The 21,366-nt window shown below is 37.3% G+C and overlaps 1 protein-coding gene across 4 annotated transcripts in view; it reads left to right on the forward strand.

Moving 5' to 3' along the window:
- The window catches only part of FAM133A (family with sequence similarity 133 member A), an 89,773-nt gene that overhangs the window by 21,557 nt on the left and 46,850 nt on the right, over nt 1-21,366 (forward strand). For 3 of the 4 annotated variants that reach the window (XM_082447459.1, XM_082447460.1, XM_082447461.1), the window contains exon 3: nt 3,379-3,465. The gene's annotated coding sequence lies outside the window, so the exon portion shown is untranslated. Of the gene's footprint in view, nt 1-1,119; nt 1,421-3,378; nt 3,466-21,366 lie in introns of those variants that run through there. The other variant, XM_082447462.1, reaches the window with a different exon arrangement.

Below are 21,366 nucleotides of genomic sequence, written 5' to 3' on the forward strand. Positions count from 1 at the left end.
GCCTATTCATCTCCCTCCCCCACAGCCCCATCCCTGGCAACCACTGATTTTTTTTTTTATTGTCTCCATAGTTTTGCCTTTTTTCTGTGCAATGGGGTCAAAAATTCAAGGTGAAGTTGAGAAAAAATTAAAAGCCATAAAAGATAAGCCACCTGCAAAATTAACCCAAGAGCCTGCTTGTGAGTAGATAATTCAATTTGGAAACACTCAAAGTTTTGGTTGAGCTTCAGGGAGGCATGAATAGAATGTGATCATAAATTGAAAAGGTAAAATCTAATCAGTTAATGGCTGATCAGTTAAGACTGAATTATCAGAAAGAAAATTACTACATTAGGGAAAATCATAGAACTAGCTGTGAGTTTACAGAAATGGCTAGGAAAGAGAGTGCCCTGATTATCAGATTGGAATACTCTAGTCCCCAGCCCAATGGTGGAGATTGGTAGGTAGATCAAATTAAATCTTGAGGCAGTAATCATTAAGAATATCTACTGACCCATTTTTTAATGATTCCAGGCTCACCATGGTAATTTATGATTATAATTTTGTTTTGTACATGTATTATCTAATAGATTCAGGATATGCTGGTTATCAAACTGAACATTCCTGTACTTACAATATTTCCAATTATAAACTAATGGATGGACATCTGATTTATACATTGATATAGTGTGACTTTAGTTAGTGTGAATTAGCCTCCCTCATCCTGGTACTACTGGCACACTGATAGAATAGTATAAAGTCTTACATAGATTGAAGCAAATATTATGTCTATATGGAAAAGCATGTGGGTGACATCATTTATCCATTTGCTATCAATTAAAGAACTAGGTGGTGATACAGAATATGCTTATGTTTCCTCTTATTTTTATTGTTTCTTGTTGAAATTTCCTCATGGCAATGGTTTTTGGACTTTCTACCATAAGAACCTGAGGAAATTATTAAAATTACAAATTCGGAGGTCTTACTCCCAGAGACTGTGATAATACTTGGTCTGGGATGAAGCATAGGACTCTGCATTTTTTTAAAAAATGACCTATATGATTCTGAACTTGTGCATTAGTGGACTATACCTTGAATAGCACTGTTCTGCAGAAAATTTTGCTATATTTAAATAAGCCTGTGGTTCTTAAAACGATTGTTCACTGCTGGGCAAAATTTCACAGATTTCTGTTTGGTTTCTGTTAACTGGATAAACCAGTGACATCTGAAACCAGTTTCAGACCTCTGAGCTCAGAACTGTGTATGCAAATCACAGCGAGCATTGAGGAGGTGGACGACAGCTTTGTAAGGATAACCGACTTGAGACAGGGCTAAGGAAAGACCAAATGGCTGCCATCATCACTGTGCTATGTGCTCCAAGGTGAAGAATAGAAAATAAAATCCTCTGAGGTCTTCCCTGTTCAACAGCAGAAGCAAATAGGTAAGTGGTAATGCCAAGGTGTAGCCTAGGTGATAGTACCCCCTCCAAAATCTTATCGTCTCCACATAGCTGCCCCAAATGAAACAATCTAAGTAAAAGCAATGTGCTTCCTATGGAAGTGCAACTTTTGAGTCCCTAACTTTCTCTAAGAACCAGATTGCTGCCCCTAAACACCTCTTACATAGAAATTTTCCAGCTTACTCTGGAAATCAGGAACTATTTAACAGAGGATATGCAGTTGGAAGAGGATTCAGGAGATAGGGTGAGGGGAAAGTAAGAGCAAGAAATCAGTTGGTAGAGAGTGGTATAGGCTAGGGTGACAAACAGGAAGTGGCAGAATTAGAGTTTGAATCCATCAGACTCCAAAGTCTATATACTTCTTTATTAGATTTTTCTAACATTAGTGTGCATAAGAATCACCTGAAGGCCGTGGTAAAAATGTAAGTTCATGACCCCAGAAGTTATGATTTAGTAGGTCTTATATGGAGTCAAGAAATCTATATTTTTATCAAGTATCCCAGATAGCTCTGATGCAGATGGTCAGTGGACATACATCAAGAAACATTTTCTCAGAGGAGTAGTTGTCAAACCATTTGGTTTAAGGATTCCTTTACACTATTAGAAATTACTGAAGACCCCAAGGAGTGTTTGTTTATGTGGTCAAGAATATCTGATAAATAATAGTTATTTATATTTATGGTATTAAAAACTAAAACTGAGGGCTTCCCTGGTGGCGCAGTGGTTGAGAATCTGCCTGCCACTGCAGGGGACACGGGTTTGAGCCCTGGTCTGGGAAGATCCCACATGCCACGGAGCAACTGGGCCCGTGAGCCACCACTACTGAGCCTGCGCTCTGCAACAAGAGAGGCCGCAATGAAGAGTGGCCCCCGCTTGCCACAACTAGAGAAAGCCCTCGCACAGAAACGAAGACCCAACACAACCATAAATAAATAAACAAAACAAAAACAAAAACAAAACAAAACAAAACTAAAACTGAGAAATTTTAAAAATATTTATTAATCCATTTTAAAATACCAATAATAAGACCATTAAATTTTAACTAGATAACGTTTTGTGAAAAGTAATTATATTTTCAAAATTAAAAATATTTAATGAACAGACATGTATTAGTTTACGTTTTTAAATCTCTTTAATGCTGACTTAATTATTCTCATATCTGTTTCTACAATTTGTTGTGATATGATTCTTTGGTTGAAGTATATGAAAAAAAATTAGGCCTCACACAAATAACATAGTTGGAAAAAAAGAGAACCCTGCAGACAACTTGAAAGGTTGTTGGAGACTCCCATGGGTCCTGGGACCACACTTTGAGTTAGTGTCTTAGAGTAATATTATTGCTCTCAGAAAGGGTTATGTTGGTCAGTCTGTGTTGGTCATCAAAGTTTAGGGACACCAAAGAAAGTAGAAAATTAATTTATTCCTTAGACTGTTTTGAGTTGTTAAATTATTTCATAAAATTTACCCCAATATTGCTCTTTTATTAACTTACTTTGTAAATTTGAAAGCACTATAGAAATATAAAATAGGAGCCCAGGTGTTGGGGAAGAATTTTGTTTAAAGAAATTGGGTTTCAGAACAAAGATTCCTTTGAGGGTAGAGGAGTGTCAATTGGCAATGAGAAAGGAATACATTAGGTGACCAATTATAGGCAGGAAAAGGAAAAGTATAAAAGCAGGGAATAATCTGTAGTTACTTATAGTAGATATTTACAATTGAATAAATAACTGTAATGGTGAGAAAGTGCTAATCATAACCTTTTAAGGAGGGTTATTACTTTGCCTGAATAAAAGAACCTTTTCTTCTGGTCAGCATACCTCTTCAAATTTGGTTACATTTTTTTTTTGTACTTTAAGTTTTAGTTCTATAACCTAAAACATACTGCAAATTTATGCAAGGACTTTAATAAATATTATCTCATTTCTTATCTTTGGTCAAAGTGGAAGAACCTAGAAAGCAGATTGGAAAGAAGCAGCTGGAAAAGTGAGAGGAAAACTGAATGTTTGTAATCTTGGAAGCCATTTGAGGTAAGTGTTTCCAGGAGGAGGGAGTGAGTGATCCAGTCTGTCAATTGATGCTGATTGATGAAGTTAAGATAAAAATGAGAATTGATCATTAGACTTAGTGGCATGGAGGTGATTAATGACCTGGACAACAAAAGTTCTGATGGAGTGGTTGAGGTGAAAGTCCCATGGGTGTGGGTTCAAGAGAGAATGGGAAGAGAAGAGTTGAAAACTGTATACAATAAGTCCCCTACATATGAAACTTCAATTTGCAAACTTTCAAAGATGCGAAAATGCATTCACATGTACAATCACATAAGTTCACGTGTCTGGCGTACAATTGTCACATGCGTGCACCCTCTCCAAGTGGTTGTGCTTTTGTGTACTTTACTGTATAGTACTGTATAGAGTACAGTAGTACAGTATTTTTATTTCAAGCCACTATACTTTTCAAGGTACTATACTATAAGATTAAAAATGTTTTCTTTATTTTTTGTGTTTGTCTTTTATGTACTATTTATGTGAAAAGTATTATAAACCTATTACAGTACGGTACTATATAGCCGATTGTGTTAGTTGGGTACCTAGGACTGACTTTGTTGGACTTACGAATGCGCTCTCAGAATGGAACTCGTTCATAGGTAGGGGACTTACTGTAAACAGCTCTTTCCAGGAGTTGTAATAAAAAAGAACAACAGAGAAATGGAGCAGTAGATAAAAGGGGAAATAGGGTTAAGACTGGTGGTTTTTATTGGTTCAAATGAAACAGTAGCAGGTTTCTATGCTAATGTTTTTTTTAAGAGCTTCAGTAGTGAACACAATACACATAGATCTTTTCCTTATAGAACCCATAATCTAGTGAGCAGAAATGGTATTAAACAAATGATTACACAAATAATTAGATAATATTCATTGCAATGAATATTAAAAGAAAAAGCACAAAGTTCTATAAGAGCATAATCGTCAGACTGAACTTTTTCAAGGACATCAGAAAAGACTTCGCTAAATAAATGTTATTCAAGTTGCACTTAGGGAGGGAGAATAGTACTTGCAGAGGCCCTGGGTAGAGTGAATATGGCACATCAGAGATACTGAAAGAAGGCCATTGAGTTTGAAGCGCAGAGAGGGAGGAGGATGAGTGGGGCAGAAGATAAGGTTGAGGAAATAAGCAGTGACCAGGATTATTTAGGTTGGAGCCCATAGACTCATTTAGGATCTTTGGTTTTTATGCCAAGAGTATAGGGATCCTTGACTTTATGTGTTGGCCACAACAAAAGTAAACCAGCCAAAATTGAAATGTAAAAGGTGGAACAGATAGGAAGTAGAATGGAAAGGTGAGTTGCATAACCATTGTTTATACTGCTACAGACAGGACATTAGGCCAAGTCTATTTGTGATTTCATAATCAGTTATTTTACAATGCAGTCAATTTATTCAGCCTTCAGCAATTGAGAGATTTCTGTCTAACTGATCAAATCATACAGTAAGCAGGTCCAATTTGTTTGTTAAGATGGCCAAAAACAACAGATCATTATCATTCCTTACTTCATATCTTCCAATGGCTCTCTTTTTCTCTCTCTTAAAAATTAATGTATTTTCCAACTTTTATTATGAAATTTTCAGGCACATAGAAAACTTGAAAGACTTTTGAAGTGAACACCTATACACTCATAACCTAGAGCCAAAAACTTTTATCATTTTGCTGTATTTGCTTTCTTTGTTTTGCTGTACAATTTGAAAGTAAGTTACAGAACTCATGATGCTTCATATTCAATTTCTTCAGCTTGCATCTCCTAAAAATAAGGGAATTCTCTTCCATACTCTTAATATTATAATATTTAAGGTAATTAAAAATAATTCCCTGATGTCATCTAATACCTATCAATATTAGATATCTCTAGGTGTCCCCTCAAAATCATTTTTAACAGCTTTATTTATGTATAGTTTTCACACTGTGAAAATTATTCATTTTAAATGTAATATTCAATGACTTACTGCAAATTTACAAAAGTTGTGCAGCCATCACCACCATGTAATTTTGGAACATTTCCATCACTCCAAAAAGAAACCTCATATACCTGTTTTTTACTGAACTGGGATAAAATCAAGGTTCATGCATGGCATTTAATTATGTCTCTTTAAATCTTCTTTTTTTCTAGAGCAGTCTTCATTTTTTCTCATGTAATTTTTAGAAAAGACCAGATGTTTGTTTTATAGAATGTCCCATATTCTGAATTTATCTGTGTTTACTTATTACATCATTTAACTTGTTCCTCTGTTCCCCCCATCCCCCAACCACCACCCAGTATTTTCTGTTAAAGTCTTGATTAGTTTCATTCTGAAATGTTTGGAATAAAGCCCAAATTTGTTAATTGTCTCTCTCCTCTAATATGTAAACCCCATGAAGTCATGGACTTTATCTGTCTTGTTTAACACTAGTGCCTGGCTCATAGTAGGTTCTCAGTAAACATATTTTGAGTGAATAAGTGAAACACCTACATTCAGATTATATGTTTTCACCATACAGATTCAATCTTATTTTAAGATATTTTTCCTTTTTAAATTGTATTATGGTCAAAATTAAGTTATGATTTATTTTCTAAGCCAGTAGTAATTCAGGCTGATGAAAAGCAAGTTTTCTTCCATTTCAGCATGCCATAAACATTTTAGGTGTTTCTCTAATTTTTAGGATATCAAATTTATTTTCAAGATGAGGAATTAAATGCGCAAACATTTTGGAATAGATAAGCCAAATAGATTATGAAGTTTTGATATGGCTGCTTATCAGAAGATTTAATGGATTGCATAAGTAATCTGTATGCTCACATTCAGGGCTGTTGAGGGATTTGGGGTTAGAATTGCCTTCTTCCATAGAGAAAAACAGTTATCTAGAGTTATACTGAGTTGGGAGTAAATCAAGAAAATGTACTGGGATCTTCAGGTTCCTTATTCAGGCAATAATATAGGCAGATTATTTCAGTGTCATTCAAAGGGTGAAAAAGATTCAGGGGAATCTGGGTAAAAATAGCTGACTTCCTAGTGTGGAATTTTCCTGTATTCCTGACTACTGCATGACAACTGCTGCTGGCAATGATATAACAAATAGGTAAAAATAACTGCTGTGACATGTTAAGTGTCAGGTTAGCAAATTCTGTGACTCGGAATATCTGCCAAAGCGGTGGGTAGAGAGCATGGTAGTCTGGGCAATGCTATAGTCTTTACCCTTTAGGGATTTGCAATCCAGTGAGGGAAAAGGAAATTACAAGTGACACTCTACATATATAAATGGCAGGAACATATACAGCCATGTGAAGGAACAGAGATAGGTAGTAAGTAATCTGGAATATAAAGGGAAGAAACTCTTAGTAGTTTATAGATTATCCAGGCTGATTTGAATGGTTTCCATTTGCTTTTCACTGATTCTAGTTAACACTGTTCCTTAAGCATCCCCATATTTGCAGATGTGAAGAGAGAAGGGAAAACTTGAATCAGTCCATTTTATCAGCTCTGGTAATCAGGTTGGGTAATGAAAGAAACTGAAAATAATAAGTTAAATGGTGTTTTTGGGTTTTCTGTACGTTTCCATTTTCCCAAGTTATCTTCATTATCATAAAAGTTAGTTGTATCCAGCCACATGGTTATGCAGAAAAATATATTGACTAGTTTAAGCTAGACTCCCTTCTCCACTCCCACACCCAAGAGAGATTTATGCTTCATGTGTCTGAAAATTCTAGATTGATGTGATAAATTAATAGAACACCTGCTTCAGGTTGTCCCAATTTGTAGAAACTGATATTATCAACCAATTTAAATTTTGTTAACTTTAGACACTTTTCTGCCCTTTCAGGGGAGCATTTGTCCTGTGACCTTCTGAACTTAAGGGATAGATGTAGAGCTACAAATAACCATCATATTTTCATTAGAGTCCTCTGCTAGAATTTGCAGCCACTTGTCATGCTATAACGTTCTTTAATAATGCAGGCTTTAAATCAGGCTGCTAGGGGTCCAATCTTGGCTCTACTACTATGAGACCTTGGAAAAATTACTTAAGCGTCCTGAGACTGTTTGCTCATCTGTCAAATGGGGAAAATAATAATACCTACTTCATGAAGTAGTGAGAATTAAATGAGATTATCCATGTAAACCACTTGGAACAGTACCTATTCATGGTGAATACTGAATAATTGTAATCATTATTACATGATTGGTGAAAATAATCATAGGAATATCAAGTCTTTACATTTATATAGACTTAAACAGTTTTCAGACAATGGCCAAAGAATATTTCATTTGAACCTGAGGGCAGGGGATGGGATTGAAAACTGAGACAAAGAGAGGTTATATGATTTGTCTGAGAGCACTCAGCAAATAAAAAGGGGAAGTGGTCCTTCACGTCTATAATGATAATGAATTCTAATGACGATTGCTGCATTGGTGGGTGAAGTTAAACAGTCTGCCTAGTGAATTTACCTAAGATACTTTATCTGCCTTCATCAAGCCAACTCTTCCTCAGTGCCCTTCCTGGAATTTAAAACTAATTTTTCTCCCCCTGAGGATGAATACTGAGTTATCTCTTCCATATGGTTTTTCAAAACAGGCAAGTCATGGAAAGGTAGTCCCCTTTGATTCCAGCATACTAAAGTAATATTAATACAAATTTTCACACTTTCTGATGCTTCTCAGTATACCTTATTATTGTTTCCAATAAGCATCTATATGTTAGTTATTATAACAAATAAGTCTATATGATCTGGCCTTTGAATTTTTAGGAAATTTTCATACGTAGTCATTGTGAGAAGAGAGGTGACTCATGTAAGTGTACCTAGCTTCAATAAATAGCTGTGATGCTTTCAGTTATTTCATAGCCAGTATATTCGTATATACACATTACATCAAATTCTCTGTTCTGTTTTTAGAAATACACTTTAAAAAATTCATGTCAGGGTGGCAGGGTACAGAAGGTAGTCATTGAAGTGTTGATACATGAGAAACCAAGTAAGGCTGTTTAAAGCCATGCATAAATAGATGTGCTTTGAACTGTGTTCCCTGGCAAAATAATAAAGAGTTCCCCTGGTTTGCTTCCTATGCTTAGGGCCTTATCTTTTATAAGTTGCTGGAAGAGGTGACAAGTATATCCTGGCACAACTAGATCCAGGGAAAAGTTGACAGATTTTAGTCTACAAATCAGTTTGGATTCACAGTGCATTGCCTCAAGAAGCATCTCGTGATTCTCTTATATAAAATATATCACTTTTTGCCACAAAATGTAGATAAAATTATAAAGAATAAATGGAAGGTACAGTTCTGTCTCCCTTTGAAAGTCTAATGTATGACTGATATTACATTTGCACCCTGGTCAAATGTGAATGAAATTGATTTTAGATGTTCAGTGCTAAAAAACACAAACAAGCTTTGTGACTTGAGGGATCTTGTCAGGGATTTATACAAAATTCATTTGTGAAATAGAAGTTGGGACAATGGGGAGAAGAGACATGGCAAACCTTATTTGGGGGGTGTATTTTCATAGAAGTCATGTCACACAGATGGAAAGAAACTAGTATTCAGTTAGCATTGGTTCATGTAAGGTGACCCCTTGAATAGAGGAACTGGAATTTTCAGTGCTCCTAGAACATTTTAATTACATCCTATATAGCCATGACTTACCACATCTAAACACACATAGCAGGGCAAAATCTGTTGTCAAGGAAGACTCAAGAAAGTTGCTAGTGAGTATCTAAAACTTATCAAATGAACTGACAAAATAAGTACCTCCTTGGCAACTGCTTAGTTGAATTTGGTACTCATGTATATAATGGTTTTCTACAGAGTGTTTCTTAAAACATTGACACTGACACTATAAACAATACTGTTTTGTTCATGGCTTCTTGACTAGGGCAAAGTGCTAAAGGGGAAAAGCTAGTTCTTCTGAGGACCTTTGCTCTTTTCTTTAGACTATACTCTTAGACTTTTCAAACAGTTTCAGAAATGTATGCAGGAGGGGAGATTGGTTCAAGATGGCGGAGTAGAAGGACATGCTCTCACTCCCTCCCCCTCTTTCGAGAACACTGGAATCACAACTAACTGCTGAACAATCACTGACAGGAAGACACTGGAACTCACCAGAAAAGATACCCCACATGCAAAGACAAAGGAGAAGCCACAATGAGACGGTAGGAGAGGCGCTATCACAATAAAATCAAATCCCATAACTGCTGGGTGGGTGACTCACAAACTGGAGAACACTTATACCACAGAAGTCCACCCACTGGAGTGAAGGTTCTGAGCCACACGTCAGGCTTCCCAACCTGGGGGTCTGGCAAGGGGAGGAGGAATTTCTAGAAAATCAGACTTTGAAGGCTAGCAGGATTTGATTGCAGGACTTTGGCAGGACTGCGGGAAACAGAGACTCCACTCTTGGAGGGCAAACACAAAGTAGTGTGCGCATCAGGACCCAGGGGAAGGAGCAGTGACCCCATAGGAGACTGAACCAGACCTACCTGCTAGTGTTGGAGGGTCTCCTGCAGAGGCGAGGGACAGCTGTGGCTCACCAAGGGACAAGGACACTGGCAGCAGAAGTTCTGGGAAGTTCTCCTTGGCGTGAGCCCTCCCAGAGTCTGCCATTAACCCCACCAAAGAGCACGGGTAGGCTCCAGTGTTGGGTTGCCTCAGGAAAAACAACCAACAGGGAGGGAACCCAGCCCCACCCATCAACAGTCAAGTGGATTAAGGTTTTACTGAGCTCTGACAGCCACAGCAACAGTCAGCTCTACCCACCACCAGAGCCTCCCATCAAGCCTCTTAGATAGCCTCAACCACCAGAGGGCAGACAACAGAAGCAAGAAAAACTACAATCCTGCAGCCTGTGGACCAAAAACCACAGTTACAGAAAGATAGGGAAGATGAAAAGGCAGAGGGCTATGTACCAGATGAAGGAACAAGAAAAAAACCCAGAAAAACAACTAAATGAAGTGGAGATAGGCGACCTTCCAGAGAAAGAATTCAGAATAATGATAGTGAAGATGATCCAGGACCTCGGAATAAGAATGGAGGCAAAGATTGAGAAGATGCAAGAAATGATTAACAAAGACCTAGAAGAATTAAAGAACAAACAAACAGAGATGACCAATACAATAACTGAAATGAAAACTACACTAGAAGGAATCAATAGCAGAATAACTGAGGCAGAAGAACGGATAAGTGACCTGGAAGACAGAATGGTGGAATTCACTGCTGCGGAACAGAATAAAGAAAAAAGAATGAAAAGAAATGAAGACAGCCTAAGAGACCTCTGGGACAACATTAAACGCAACAACATTCGCATTATAGGGGTCCCAGAAGGAGAAGAGAGAGAGAAAGGACCAGAGAAAATATTTGAAGAGATTATAGTCGAAAACTTCCCTAACATGGGAAAGGAAATAGCCACCCAAGTCCAGGAAGCACAGAGAGTCTCATACAGGATAAACCCAAGGAGAAACATGCTGAGACACATAGTAATCAAACTGGTAAAAATTAAAGACAAAGAAAAATTATTGAAAGCAGCAAGGGAAAAACGACAAATAACATACAAGGGAACTCCCATAAGGTTAACAGCTGATTTCTCAGCAGAAACTCTACAAGCCAGAAGAGAGTGGCATGAAATACTTAAAGTGATGAAAGGGAAGAGCCTACAACCAAGACTACTCTACCCAGCAAGGATCTCATTAAGATTTGATGGAGAGCCAACCAAGATGGCGGAGTAGAAGGACGTGCTCTCACTCCCTCTTGCGAGAGCACCAGAATCAAAACTGGATGCTGGACAATCATTGACAGGAAGACCCTGGACTTCACCAAGGAGGATACCCCACGTCCAAGGACAGAGGAGAAGCCACAGTGAGACGGTAGGAGGGGCGCAATCAGAGTAAAATCAAATCCCATAACTGACGGGTGGGTGACTCACAGACTGGCGAACACTTATACCACAGAAGTCCACCCACTGGAGTGAAGGTTCTGAGCCCCACGTCAGGCTTCCCAACCTGGGGGTCCGGCTACAGGAGGAGGAATTCCTAGAGAATCAGACTTTGAAGCCTAGTGGGAATTGATTGCAGGACTTTGACAGGACTGTGGGAAACAGAGACCCCACTCTTGGAGGGCACACACAAAGTAATGTGTGCATCGGGACCCAGGGGAAGGAGCAGTGACCCTGGGGGAGACTGAACCAGACCTACCTGCTGGTGTTGGGGGGTCTCCTGCAGAGGCGAGTGGTGGCTCTGTTTCACCGTGGGGATAAGGACACTGGCAGCTGAGGTTCTGGGAAGTTCTCCTTGGCGTGAGCCCTCCCAGAGTCTGCCATTAACCCCACCAAAGAGCACGGGTAGGCTCCAGTGTTGGGTTGCCTCAGGAAAAACAACCAACAGGGAGGGAACCCAGCCCCACCCATCAACAGTCAAGTGGATTAAGGTTTTACTGAGCTCTGACAGCCACAGCAACAGTCAGCTCTACCCACCACCAGAGCCTCCCATCAAGCCTCTTAGATAGCCTCAACCACCAGAGGGCAGACAACAGAAGCAAGAAAAACTACAATCCTGCAGCCTGTGGACCAAAAACCACAGTTACAGAAAGATAGGGAAGATGAAAAGGCAGAGGGCTATGTACCAGATGAAGGAACAAGAAAAAAACCCAGAAAAACAACTAAATGAAGTGGAGATAGGCAACCTTCCAGAGAAAGAATTCAGAATAATGATAGTGAAGATGATCCAGGACCTCGGAATAAGAATGGAGGCAAAGATTGAGAAGATGCAAGAAATGATTAACAAAGACCTAGAAGAATTAAAGAACAAACAAACAGAGATGACCAATACAATAACTGAAATGAAAACTACACTAGAAGGAATCAATAGCAGAATAACTGAGGCAGAAGAACGGATAAGTGACCTGGAAGACAGAATGGTGGAATTCACTGCTGCGGAACAGAATAAAGAAAAAAGAATGAAAAGAAATGAAGACAGCCTAAGAGACCTCTGGGACAACATTAAACGCAACAACATTCGCATTATAGGGGTCCCAGAAGGAGAAGAGAGAGAGGAAGGACCAGAGAAAATATTTGAAGAGATTATAGTCGAAAACTTCCCTAACATGGGAAAGGAAATAGCCAGCCAAGTCCAGGAAGCGCAGAGAGTCCCATACAGAATAAACCCAAGGAGAAACACGCCGAGACACATAGTAATCAAAGTGGCAAAAATTAAAGACAAAGAAAAATTATTGAAAGCAGCAAGGGAAAAATGACAAATAACATAAAAGGGAACTCCCATAAGGTTAACAGCTGATTTCTCAGCAGAAACTCTGCAAGCCAGAAGGGAGTGGCATGATATACTTAAAGTGATGAAAGGGAAGAACCTACAACCAAGATTACTCTACCCGGCAAGGATCTCATTTAGATTTGATGGAGAAATCAAAAGCTTTACAGACAAGCAAGAGCTAAGAGAATTCAGCACCACCAAACCAGCTCTACAACAAATGCTAAAGGAACTTCTCTAAGTGGGAAACACAAGAGAAGAAAAGGACCTACAAAAACAAACCCAAAACAATTAAGAAAATGGTCATAGGAACATACATATCGATAATTACCTTAAACGTGAATGGATTAAATGCCCCAACCAAAAGACATAGACTGGCTGAATGGATACAAAAACAAGACCCATATATATGCTGTCTACAAGAGACCCACTTCAGACCTAGGGACACATACAGACTGAAAGTTAGGGGATGGAAAAAGATATTCCATGCAAATGGAAATCAAAAGAAAGCTGGAGTAGCTATACTCATATCAGATAAAATAGACTTTAAAATAAAGAATGTTACAAGAGACAAGGAAGGACACTACATAATGATCCAGGGATCAATCCAAGAAGAAGATATAACAATTATAAATATATATGCACCCAACATAGGAGCACCTCAATACATAAGGCAACTGCTAACAGCTATAAAAGAGGAAATCGACAGTAACACAATAATAGTGGGGGACTTTAACACCTCACTTACACCAATGGACAGATCATCCAAGATGAAAATAAATAAGGAAACAGAAGCTTTAAATGACACAATAGACCAGATAGATTTAATTGATATATATAGGACATTCCACCCAAAAACAGCAGATTACACGTTCTTCTCAAGTGCGCACGGAACATTCTCCAGGATAGATCACATCTTGGGTCACAAATCAAGCCTCAGTAAATTTAAGAAAATTGAAATCATACCAAGCATCTTTTCTGACCACAACGCTATGAGATTAGAAATGAATTAGAGTGAAAAAAACGTAAAAAAGACAAACACATGGAGGCTAAACAATACGTTACTAAATAACCAAGAGATCACTGAAGAAATCAAAGAGGAAATAAAAAAATACCTAGAGACAAATGACAATGAAAACACGACGACCCAAAACCTATGGGATGCAGCAAAAGCGGTTCTAAGAGGGAAGTTTATAGCTATACAAGCCTACCTAAAGAAACAAGAAAAATCTCAAGTAAACAATCTAACCTTACACCTAAAGAAACTAGAGAAAGAAGAACAAACAAAACCCAAAGTTAGCAGAAGGAAAGAAATCATAAAGATCAGAGCAGAAATAAATGAAATAGAAACAAAGAAAACAATAGCAAAGATCAATAAAACTAAAAGTTGTTTCTTTGAGAAGATAAACAAAATTGATAAGCCATTAGCCAGACTCATCAAGAAAAAGAGGGAGAGGACTCAAATCAATAAAATCAGAAATGAAAAAGGAGAAGTTACAACAGACACTGCAGAAATACAAAACATCCTAAGAGACTACTACAAGCAACTCTATGCCAATAAAACAGACAACTTGGAAGAAATGGACAAATTCTTAGAAAGGTATAACCTTCCAAGACTGAATCAGGAAGAAACAGAAAATATGAACAGACCAATCACAAGTAATGAAATTGAAACTGTGATTAAAAATCTTCCCACAAACAAAAGTCCAGGACCAGATGGCTTCACAGGTGAATTCTATCAAACATTTAGAGAAGAGCTAACACCCATCCTTCTCAAACTCTTCCAAAAAATTGCAGAGGAAGGAACACTCCCAAACTCATTCTATGAGGCCACCATCACCCTGATACCAAAACCAGACAAAGACACTACAAAAAAAGAAAATTACATATCAATATCACTGATGAATATAGATGCAAAAATCCTCAACAAAATACTAGCAAACAGAATCCAACAACACATTAAAAGGATCATACACCACGATCAAGTGGGATTTATCCCAGGGATGCAAGGATTCTTCAATATACGCAAATCAATCAATGTGATACACCATATTAACAAATTGAAAAATAAAAACCATATGATCATCTCAATAGATGCAGAAAAAGCTTTTGACAAAATTCAACACCCATTTCTGATAAAAACTCTCCAGAAAGTGGGCATAGAGGGAACCTACCTCAACATAATAAAGGCCATATATGACAAACCCACAGCAAACATCATTCTCAATGGTAAAAACTGAAAGCATTTCCTCTAAGATCAGGAACGAGACAAGGATGTCCACTCTCACCACTATTATTCAACATAGTTCTGGAAGTCCTAGCCACGGCAATCAGAGAAGAAAAAGAAATAAAAGGAATACAAATTGGAAAAGAGGAGGTAAAACTGTCACTGTTTGCAGATGACATGATACTATACATAGAGAATCCTAAAACTGCCACCAGAAAACTGCTAGAGCTAATTAATGAATATGGTAACGTTGCAGGATACAAAATTAATGCACAGAAATCTCTTGCATTCCTATACACTAATGATGAAAAATCTGAAAGAGAAATTATGGAAACACTCCCATTTACCATTGCAACAAAAAGAATAAAATACCTAGGAATAAACCTACCTAGGGAGATAAAGACCTGTATGCAGAAAACTATAAGACACTGATGAAAGAAATTAAAGATGATACCAGCAGATGGAGAGATATACCATGTTCTTGGATTGGAAGAATCAACATTGTGAAAATGAGTATACTACCCAAAGCAATCTACAGATTCAATGCAATCCCTATCAAATTACCAATGGCATTTTTTAGGGATCTAGAACAAATCATCTTAAAATTTGTATGGAGACACAAAAGACCCCGAATAGCCAAAGCAGTCTTGAGGCAAAAAAATGGAGCTGGAGGAATCAGACTCCCTGACTTCAGACTATACTACAAAGCTACAGTAATCAAGACAATATGGTACTGGCACTAAAACAGAAACATAGATCAATGGAACAAGATAGAAAGCCCAGAGATTAACCCACGCACGTATGGTCAACTAATCTATGACAAAGGAGGCAAAGATATACAATGGAGAAAAGACAGTCTCTTCAATAAGTGGTGCTGGGAAAACTGGACAGCTACATGTAAAAGAATGAAAATAGAATACTCCCTAACACCATACACAAAAATAAACTCAAAATGGATTAGAGACCTAAATATAAGACTGGACACTATAAAACTCTTTGAGGAAAACATAGGAAGAACACTGTTTGACATAAATCACAGCAAGATATGTTTTGATCCACCTCCTAGAGTAATGGAAATAAAAACAAAAATAAACTAGTGGGACCTAATGAAACTTCAAAGCTTTTGCACAGCAAAGGAAACCATAAACAAGACTAAAAGACAACCCTCAGAATGGGACAAAATATTTGCAAATGAATCAACGGACAAAGGATTAATCTCCAAAATATATAAACAGCTCATTCAGCTCAATATCAAAGAAACAAACACCCCAATCCAAAAATGGGCAGAAGACCTAAATAGACATTTCTCCAAAGAAGACATACAGGCGGCCACGAAGCACATGAAAAGATGCTCAACATCACTAATTATTAGAGAAATGCAAATCAAAACTACAATGAGGTATCACCTCACTCCTGTTAGAATGGGCATCATCAGAAAATCTACAAACAACAAATGCTGGAGAGGGTGTGGAGAAAAGGGAACCCTCTTGCACTGTTGGTGGGAATGTAAATTGATACAGCCACTATGGAGAACAATATGGAGGTTCCTTAAAAACTAAAAATACAATTACCATATGACCCAGCAATCCCACTACTGGGCATATACCCAGAGAAAACCGTAATTCAAAAAGACACATGCACCCGAATGTTCATTGCAGCACTATTTACAATAGCCAGGTCATGGAAGCAACCTAAATGCCCATCAACAGACGAATGGATAAAGAAGAAGTGGTACATATATACAATGGAATATTACTCAGCCATAAAAAGGAACGAAATTTAGTCATTTGTTGAGACGTGGATGGATGTAGAGACTGTCATACAGAGTGAAGTAAGTCAGAAAGAGAAAAACAAATATCGTATATTAATGCATGTATGTGGAACCTAGAAAAATGGTACACATGAGCCAGTTTGCAGGGCAGAAGTTGAGACACAGATGTAGAGAATGGACATATGGACACCAAGGGGGGAAAACTGCGGTGAGGTGGGGATGGTGGTGTGCTGAATTGGGCGATTGGGATTGACATGTATACACTGATGTGTATAAAATTGATGCCTAATAAGGACCTGCAGTATAAAAAAACAAAGAAAACAACTAATAGTAAACTTTCATTGGGTTATTTGTATGGAAATATGTTAATATAAATGTTTCAGACATTACATGAAATTTCTAAAAATCTTATATTTGTATTTGTATGGAAATATGTATGGAAATATGTTAATATAAATGTTTCAGACATTACATGAAATTTCTAAAAATCTTATATTTGTATTTGTATGGAAACATGTATGGAAATATGTTAATATAAATGTTTCAGACATTACATGAAATTTCTAAAAATCTTATATGTTCTGGTATAATGTTATAAGTAATAATCCTAGTTATTACTTTAAAATGTATATCTCAGAAATAACTAATTTTCTTGTCAACTGCATTATTATGAACTTTCATCAAATCTTTAACCATGGTCATTTTTAAGTCTTTTGTCATTTACAGACAGTTCTGGGTGTACTCTGATGATTTTGCAAATATGTTCCTATAAAAGGGTTTCATCTTCAAGAAATTCATGGAAAAGACTCTGACAAGTACAGATTTCTGGTAACTGACTGTACTGCTGAACTGAATGAATAAGCATTTTCAGAACTCTGATGAAAAACTGATGAACTCATAAAAGTGCTAACAAAAGATCAAGATGAAAAAAAACAATTAATTACATGGGACTGAGTGAACTGGTGAGGATGAGTATAATTTTTGTGACTTTCTGTCTGAATTAAAAAAAAAAAATCCCACAAGGACTCAGAGGCAAAGAATATACAAATCAATTTTCACTGCAAAGTAAAGGAGCTGTTACAGTGGAGGATTACTGGACTGAATGTCAATATTATGACATAGTATGAGTGTGTTTCATGTTTGGTAATTGCAATCATTGTTGCTTTTGTTGTGGTCATCCATGTACAATGCTTGGTGTCAGTCTATTTATCTCTTGTAAAAATAAAATACAGTGTGTGTGTGTGAAAAAAAAAAAAAAGATTTGATGGAGAAATCAAAAGCTTTACAGACAAGCAAAAGCTAAGAGAATTCAGCACCACCAAACCAGCTTTACAATAAATGCTAAAGGAACTTCTCTAAGTGGGAAACACAAGAGAAGAAAAGGACCTACAAAAACAAACCCAAAACAATTAAGAAAATGGTCATAGGAACATACATATTGATAATTACCTTAAACGTGAATGGATTAAATGCCCCAACCAAAAGACATAGACTGGCTGAATGGATACAAACACAAGACCCATCTATATGCTGTCTACAAGAGACCCACTTCAGACCTAGGGACACATACAGACTGAAAGTGAGGGGATGGAAAAAGATATTCCATGCAAATGGAAATCAAAAGAAAGCTGGAGTAGCTATACTCATATCAGAAAAAATAGACTTTAAAATAAAGAATGTTACAGGAGACAAGGAAGGACACTACATAATGATCAAGGGATCAATCCAAGAAGAAGATATAACAATTGTAAATATATATGCACCCAACATAGGAGCACCTCAATACATAAGGCAACTGCTAACAGCTCTAAAAGAGGAAATCGACGGTAACACAGTAAGAGTGGGGGACTTTAACAACTCACTTACACCAAAGGACAAATCATCCAAACAGAAAATTAGAAAGGAAACAGAAGCTTTAAATGACACAATAGACCAGATAGATTTAATTGATACTTATAGGACATTCCATCCAAAAACAGCAGATTACACTTTCTTCTCAAGTGCGCATGGAACATTCTCCAGGATAGATCACATTTTAGATCACAAATCAAGCCTCAGTAAATTTAAGAAAATTGAAATCATATCAAGCGTCTTTTCTGACAACAATGCTATGAGATTAGAAATCAGTTACATGGAAAAAAACTTAAAAAACACAGACACAAGGAGGCTAAACAATATGTTACTAAGTAACCAAGAGATCACTGAAGAAATCAAAGAGGAAATCAAAAAATACCTAGAGACAAATGATAATGAAAACACGATGATCCAAAACCTATGGGATGCAGCAAAAGCAGTTCTAAGAGGGAAGTTTATAGCTATACAAGCCTACCTCAAGAAACAAGAAAAATCTCAAATAAATAATCTAACATTACACCTAAAGGAACTAGAGAAAGAAGAACAAACAAAACCCAAAGTTAGCAGAAGGAAAGAAATCATAAAGATCAGAGCGGAAATAAATGAAATAGAAACAAAGAAAACAATAGCAAAGATCAATAAAACTAAAAGCTGGTTCTTTGAGAAGATAAACAAAATTGAAAAACCATTAGCCAGACTCATCAAGAAAAAGAGGGAGAGGACTCAAATCAATAAACTTAGAGGGCTTCCCTGGTGGCGCAGTGGTCGAGAATCTGCCTGCCAATGCAGGGGACACGGGTTCGAGCCCTGGTCTGGGAAGATCCCACATGCCGCGGAGCGACTAAGCCCGTGAGCCACAATTGCTGAGCCTGCGCGTCTGGAGCCTGTGCTCCGCAACAAGAGAGACCACGATAGTGAGAGGCCCGCGCACCGCGATGAAGAGTGGCCCCCACTTGCCGCAACTAGAGAAAGCCCTCGCACAGAAACGAAGACCCAACACAGCCATAAATAAATAAATAAATAAAATTCTAGAGAAAGCCCTCGCACAGAAACGAAGACCCAACACAGCCATAAATAAATAAATAAATAAAATTCTAGAGAAAGCCCTCGCACAGAAACGAAGACCCAACACAGCCATAAATAAATAAATAAATAAAATTTAAAAAAAAAAAATAAAAAAATAAACTTAGAAATGAAAAAGGAAAAGTTAAAACAGACACCGCAGAAATACAAAGCATCCTAAGAGACTACTACAAGCAACTTTATGCCAATAAAATGGACAACCTGGAAGAAATGGACAAATTCTTAGAAAGGTAAAACCTTCAAAGACTGAACCAGGAAGAAATGGAAAATATGAACAGACCAATCACAAGTAATGAAATTGAAACTGTGATTAAAAATCTTCCAACCAAGAAAAGTCCAGGACCAGATGGCTTCACAGGTGAATCCTATCAAACATTTAGAGAGGAGCTAACACTCATCCTTCTCAAACTCTTCCCAGAAATTGCAGAGGAAGGAACACTTCCAAACTCATTCTATGAGGCCACCATCACCCTGGTACCAAAACCAGACAAAGATGTTACAAAAAAAGAAAATTACAGACCAACATCACTGATGAATATAGATGCAAAACTCCTCAACAAAATACTAGCAAAGAGAATCCAACAACGCATTAAAAGGGTCATACACCATGATCAGGTGGGATTTATCCGAGAGATGCAAGGATTCTTCAATATATGCAAATCAATCAATGTGATACACCATATTAACAAATTGAAGAATAAAAACCATATGATCATCTCAATAGATGCAGAAAAAGCTTTTGACAAAATTCAACACCCATTTATGATAAAAACTCTCCAGAAAGTGGGCATAGAGGGAACCTACTTTAACATAATAAAGGCCATATACAACAAACCCACAGCAAACATCATTGTCAATGGTGAAAAGCTGAAAGCATTTCCTGTAAGATCAGGAACAAGACAAGGATACCCACTCTCACCACTATTATTCAACATAGTTTTGGAAGTCCTAGCCACGGCAATCAGAGAAGAAAGGAATACAAATTGGAAAAGAAGAAGTAAAACTGTCACTGTTTGCAGATGACATGATACTATACATAGAGAATCCTAAGGATGCCACCAGAAAACTACTAGAGCTGATGAATGAATTTGGTAAAGTTGCAGGATACAAAATTAATGCACAGAAATCTCTTGCATTCCTATACACTAATGATGAAAAATCTGAAAGAGAAATTAAGGAAATCTCCCATTTACCATTGCAACACAAAGAATAAAATACCTAGGAATAAACCTACCTAAGGAGACAAAAGACCTGTATGCAGAAAACTATAAGACACTGATGAAAGAAATTAAAGATGATACCAACATATGGAGAGATATACCATGTTCTTGGATTGGAAGAATCAATATCGTGAAAGCGACTATACTACCCAAAGCAATCTACAGATTCAATGCAATCCCTATTAAATTACCAATGGCATTTTTTATGGGACTAGAACAAAAAAATCTTAAAATTTGTATGGAGACACAAAAGACCCCGAATAGCCAAAGCAGTCTTGAGGACAAAAAACAGAGCTGGAGGAATCAGACTACCTGACTTCAGACTATACTACAAAGCTACAGTAATCAAGACAATATGGTACTGGCACAAAAACAGAAATATAGATCAATGGAACAGGATAGAAAGCCCAGAGATAAACCCACGCATCTGTGGTCAACTAATCTATGACAAAGGAGGCAAGGATATACAATGGAGAAAAGACAGTCTCTTCAATAAGT

Source organism: Balaenoptera physalus, assembly GCF_965194825.1.
Source record: "Balaenoptera physalus genome assembly, chromosome: X".
Classification (NCBI taxonomy): Eukaryota; Metazoa; Chordata; class Mammalia; order Artiodactyla; family Balaenopteridae; genus Balaenoptera; species Balaenoptera physalus.